Genomic DNA, 6,000 nt, shown 5'->3' with positions numbered 1-6,000 from the left:
ACCCCGCCGAGCCATCCAGGAGCTGGAGGAGAAAGCCGAGGAAGCCAGTCCTCAAATTCTTGTTGCAGGCAATGTTCTTCTCTGGGTTTGTGAAGATGAAAGGGAAGAGGGTGAGTGGGAGGCGGGGTGTGTGTGTGTGTGTGTGTGTGTAGTTGTGATTTGTGAATCCTGTTTCTTTATTAATGAATTAATTATTAGAAATACAGAGAGAGAGAGAGAGACTCCCATCTACCCGAGAGCACTGCTTCCCGTTTTCTTTGAAGCACCCACCCCTGAGGTGGTGAGATTATCCTCGGTACTCTCCACCAGACAAAATGCCGAGATCCCACTGACTGGGAAATGGTAAACTCCTGTCCCTGTTAAGAACACCCGGAATGAAATCCCGAAGCACAGGATCTCTCACTGGAAGTGGCCACAGATCCCGGTTTTCCCGGAAGGAGTGTGCACCAATCTCTCCCGTCTGGTCACTCCTAAACTTTGGGCCTCCTGTCCCGGCGTTCCTGTGCAGCCCACGTGGCCGCACAGTAGACCCAGTGACCTGGACTTGGCAGGGGTTTACGGGCTTCCAAGCCTGTATGATGACTGAGTCAACCCTTCACCAGGGTGCAAGTTGTGTGTATGCCTGTTTATATCCCAAATGAAGGAAGAAAAGACAACCCCCTTCTTTTTGCCAGCACAGTGCATTACCATGGCAAGCGCTCTGGGGCTACCTGTGACGGAACACACTTAGGAAGACTGCAGACTGGTTGCTGCCCGTAACTTTCAGCTATCTATAGAATTTCCCCGATTTAGCCAGAAATTGAAATCAAATTGGGATGATGTTCATCAGCATTGGGATGAATATGCCACAACTGCAGTTGCCTCAAAAAGAGGGAAGCTGGGAATTGAAAATTTGCAGATTATTTAAAACTCCCTGTTTCAGAGCCCTTACAACACCTTTTTGCCCTTTTTGGCAGGAATAACAATGGCTGCATAGACTTCAGAGGGTATGTGATGACTCCGACTGTCCTATGCAATCCTGCCAGCACAAAAAGATACTGCGAATGTCATTTAAACTTTGTCATCTTGGGGAAGGTGGTTTCATAACGGAACAGCAATTCCCCGCTCTTCTGCAGGCAGTTTTTGGAGTGCCAGGTCTTGCCATTTGCAGACTCTTTCAGGAAAGAGCTGGATGGAATTCACACGTTTCATTCAAGAGGTTTAGGAAATTCTCCCTGAAGCATCCAGCCTGCTCCAAGTTATTTAATTCATACCTAGACCTCTAGGCATCCTCTATATATTCATTACCACAAGCAGTACAGTTTTAGCCACTGTACTCCAATGTTCAAGTCAGCCTTGAAAACAGTGAAAGTACCTTCTAGTTAGGAACTATTAGGGAATAAAAATTATTCTTTGAGGGAAAAATAGCTTTTACTATCAGTGGCATGAACACTTAATTATATTTTAAATATCCTTGAAGAATATGCTGAATGGATATTCTGGTACTTATTTTTCTTCCTAAGATAATGTTTCTATCACTATGTCCTAAATATGGAATAAATGATCTAATCATAAATCTTATTCTTTCATCACGAATTCTTTATTTTGTTTAGTGCTAAAGTAAGGCCAGAGAAACATTATGGCCTATTACGTTTCCTTCACTTTTGCACTTTTTCCATTGAAAGGGGGCCAGCACTGTGGCCCAGTAGGTTAATCCTCCGCCTGTGGCTCCAGCATCCCATGTCGATGCCAGTTCTGGTCTTGGCTGCTTCACTTCTGATCCAGCTCTCTGCAATGGCCTGGGAAAAGCAGTAGAAGATGGCCCAAGTCCTTGGGCCCCTGCAGCCATGTGGGATACCCAGAAGAAACTCCTGACTCCTGACTTCGGATCGGCCTAGCTCTGGCCATTGCGGCCATTTGGGGAGTGAACCAGAGTATAGAAAACCTCTCTCTGTCTCTACCTCTCTCTGTCTGTAACTCTAACTCTCAAATAAATAATAATAAAAATTAAAAAAAAAAAGTTCCATTGAAGTAAAAAAATTCATTAAATTACCATTTGCATTTTCTCCAAAATAGAATCTAATAGGTAAATGCCTTTTTATTCCTTCACAAACTAGCCTAAATTTTCTATTTTTTAAAGATTTATTTTTTTAAAATTTATTTGAAAGAGTTAGGAAAAGAGAGGAGACACAGAGAGGGAGAACGAGATCTTCCATCTGCTGATTCACTCCCCAAATGGCCACAGTGTCCAGGGGTGTGCCAGGCTGAAGCCAGGAGCCAAGAGCTTTTTTCAGCTCTCCCACATGGTTGCAGGGTCCCAAGCACTTGGGCCATCTTCTGCTGCTTTCCCAGGTGCATTAGTAAGGAGCTGGATTGGAAGTGGAGCAGCCAGGGCTCAAACCAACACCCATATAGGATGCCAGAATGGCAGATGGTGGCTTAGCCCACTGTGCTACAATAAAAAAATAAAAATGTCCCAGTAAAATGCTGTATTGGCAACACAATGAAACAGTAATATGTGGTATGATTGCCCCCTCCTCTTTTTAAGTATTAAAGTAGTTATTTAGAATAAGAAAACAGCATATCATCACAATTTCTGGGAAGTTGACTAATACTATAAACAGACTATTAACAAAGACTCTGACACATTTATTTTGCATAATTTTCATTGAAACACACAAAAATATGTTTATCATTGCATAGTCTTCATTACTGAGAATATTCCTTTCATTTTTGAGCAGATACCAATAAGAACTGAAGCCTCTACTTGCTCACATACTTCCAGTAGCACTTGTTATAAAACATCTCCTATAGTGATGACACTTTGGGCCCCCCCCCCCCATGTTATGACTGACTCCAGGTTTTTTGGCTCCCTCACAAGCAGAAATTGACAAGAGGCCACTGTGCAACCCAGACAAGAATTTTGGGGGCCTATGCTCAAACACAAGGGAGATAGTATGTTGGGAACAGTTTCCACTAACTGGCAGAAGAAGGGGAGCTGGGGAGGGTTTTTTATTGGGTGGGGAGGAGGACAGTTCCCTACCACATGTGGCACTTTGATCTGCACCCAGCTGGGAGTTCTGGCTCATCCCCTAAGACACACAGCACTTGGTTTGCCCCTGGCTTGATGCTCTGCACAGGCACAGTTCCTTTTGTACACAACACACTCAAACTGGCAGACTGTGTCACTACCCTTGACCAGGGCGGTTATATACGGGTCACATTAGCGTATTTTAGGCATGCATGCAGGTGGGGGTTGGAGCATTCCCAACAGGCCATAGGGAGTCTTTTGCCCTTAGTATAGATGCTCCTTGCTCCTGATTGCTTGGAACTGGAAATGGATATATATAGATCAGGGGATAGACACATGTTGGGAGGAAGGGGATATAATTTGTGAGTACTATTTCCTTTTTTAAATTAATTAATTAATTTATTTATTTGAAAGATTAAGTGACACAGAGAGAGAGGTCTTTCATCTGCTGGTTTACCCCTCATTGGCAGAGGCTGGTCTAGACCAAAGCCAGGAGTCCTGAACTCCATCTGGAACTCCCACATGGTTGGCAGGAGTCATCTTTCATTGTCTTCTCAGGAGCATTAGCAGGGAGTTGGATCAGAAGTGGAATAACTAGGGGACTCCACGTAGCACTCTGATACGGGATGCTGGACATTACAAGCAGCAGCTTAATCCACTCTGCCAGGACCCTGGCCCCTGTGTGTCCTTTTTCTATCCTGCCTCCTTGCCACCATGTAGGATGAATCAGCAAAGTATTCGTGGGAAGCATTCCTACATCAGGACAGGACGCAACAACTTACATGGACGTAGAAGTGAGTGTGAACCAATACACATAGCTCACTAACCCAAATTACTATATCCCCTTACTTAGTTTCCTTGTGGATGAATTCCCAAAATGCCTGAAATGACCAGATATGAAGCTATATTTGACCAAGAGGAAGGACACAGAATCTTGACCAATCTATGTCAAATCTCTCACTTCTTTTTTTAAGATTTATTTATTTATTTGTAAGGTAGATTTACAGAGAGGCAGAGGCAAAGGTGGAGGCTGAAAGAGAAAAGTCTTCTATCTTCCGGTTCACTCTCCAAATGGTTGCAATGGCTGGAACTGGGCGGATCCGAAGTCAGGAGCCAGGAGCTTCTTCTGGGTCTCCCATGCAGGTGCAGGGGCCCAAACACTTGTGCCATTTTCCACTGCTTTCCCAGGTCATAGCAGACAGCTGGATTGGAAGTGGAGCAGCCAGTTCTTGAACCAGCGCTGATACAGGATACTGGCACTGCAGGCGGCAGCTTTACCCACTATGCCACAGCGCCGGTCCCCAAAGTCTCTTACTTTTGTAATTTACAAAAACATCCAAGAAAATAAATTTCTAGTTATTCTACTAGAACTTTAGAGCCTTGGAAGAGGCTTGTGAAACTGAGGTCCCTAAAGCTTAAACTTGCTTAGCTTCTCGGCCCTTTGAGAGAGAAGGAAAAAAATAACCCTTCCTAATGATCACTCAAAACCTAGAAGCAATGAAGAAAAAGAATAAATAAGTTTTACCATATTATAATCAAGCAAAGCAAAGCAAAAGGTAAACTCCACCTCCCCCCCCCCAAAAAAAACCTACAAAAGGCAAGTCAGAAGAAAAATTATAAATGAAAAAAGGCTTTTTCACAAAGAGCCAAGTATCTCAAACATCTAAAAATAATGGAGAAAAGATCAAAAGAAAAATGGACAAAAGATGCAAACAGATATGTCATGGAAGAAATTAAAGTGTCAGTTGAATGAAATGAAGTAGAATTGTAGCCATTAAAATAAATGACATGGACTTCTCCATTGATGTGGGGTATCTCTTGGATATACTGTTACATAAGAAAAGTAAGCTGCAAATAGTACAAATAATACACGTTATCTTAAGAAGGGAGACATGAACATATTCATAGAAATATGAATATTTGTGTGTGCATGTATGTTCATGGAAAATACATATTATGAAGAAAACTATGCATAGATTTCAAAAAAAATAAACTCATCCTAACGCTATGCTATATCTGAAAAGGATCTAATTTGAGACACTAAGAAGGATAAGATATCAGTTTGAAACAGTCCCTATCAGAGCAGCATGAATTCTGCTAAAACTGAAGCAGGAACAAATGTCAAATTGATGGTGAAACCTGAGCAGAAGAATGGTGAAATCACTAATGCTTTATAAAAAGCTCATGGAGACAATACCCTCTCCCCAATTAGCATTTTAAAAATGGATAACTCATGTAAGGGAAACAAGATAATGTTGACACTGAAGCCCAGAACAACAGTCTATTCACATCAATTAACAAGGAAAAAAATCTTGTGTGTGCCCTCAGTGAAGAGAATTGAGGATTAACAGCAGAAATAATAGCCAATATCATAGACATTTCCATTGATTCACCTTATACAATTTTTTTTTTTTTTGACAGGCAGTGTTAGACAGTAAGAGAGAGAGAGAGAGAGAGAAAGGTCTTCCTTCCGTTGGTTCACCCGGATTAGCCAAGTGAGCCACGGCGCCGGCCCAGCTTATACAATTCTAACTAGAAACTTAAAAATGGAACAAACAGGACCAGCATTGTGGCACAGTGGGTTAAGCGTCTACTTGCTATTCCAGCACTCCATACAGGAGTGCTAGTTCAAGTCTCAGCTATTCCACTTCCGACTGCTAACTGTGCCTAGAAAGCAGTGGATAATGGCTCAAGTACTTGGGTTCTCACCATCAATACTGGAAACCAGAATGGAGTTCTGACTCCTGGCTTCAGCGTTGCCCAATCTAGCTATTGCAGACATTTGGAAAGTGAACCAGTCGATGGAAGCGCTCGTGCTCGCTCGCTCACTCTCTCTCTCTCTCTCTCTCTCTGTCTCATTCTCCCTTTCTGTTGCTCTGCTTCTCAAAGAAAAACATAAAATCTCTTTTAAAAAGTAGAACAAACATTCTGCTGGATGGGTACCAAAACTGTTGTGCTCAGAATCTCCTGCAGGCAAGAGCAGAGCTTTC

The 6,000-nt window shown here is 42.6% G+C and overlaps 1 pseudogene; it reads left to right on the top strand.

Annotated features, from left to right (window-relative positions):
- Positions 1-71: 71 nt before the first annotated feature.
- On the top strand, positions 72-1,307 carry LOC100342388 (lysophosphatidylcholine acyltransferase 2B-like; annotated as a pseudogene).
- The last annotated feature ends 4,693 nt before the right edge of the window (positions 1,308-6,000 follow it).

Source organism: Oryctolagus cuniculus, chromosome 7 (assembly GCF_051225735.1).
Source record: "Oryctolagus cuniculus isolate XC-2025 breed Fujian yellow rabbit chromosome 7, ASM5122573v1, whole genome shotgun sequence".
NCBI lineage: Eukaryota > Metazoa > Chordata > Mammalia > Lagomorpha > Leporidae > Oryctolagus > Oryctolagus cuniculus.
Note: the sequence above shows the minus strand (reverse complement) of the source record. Positions and strands in the feature narration are given on the sequence as shown.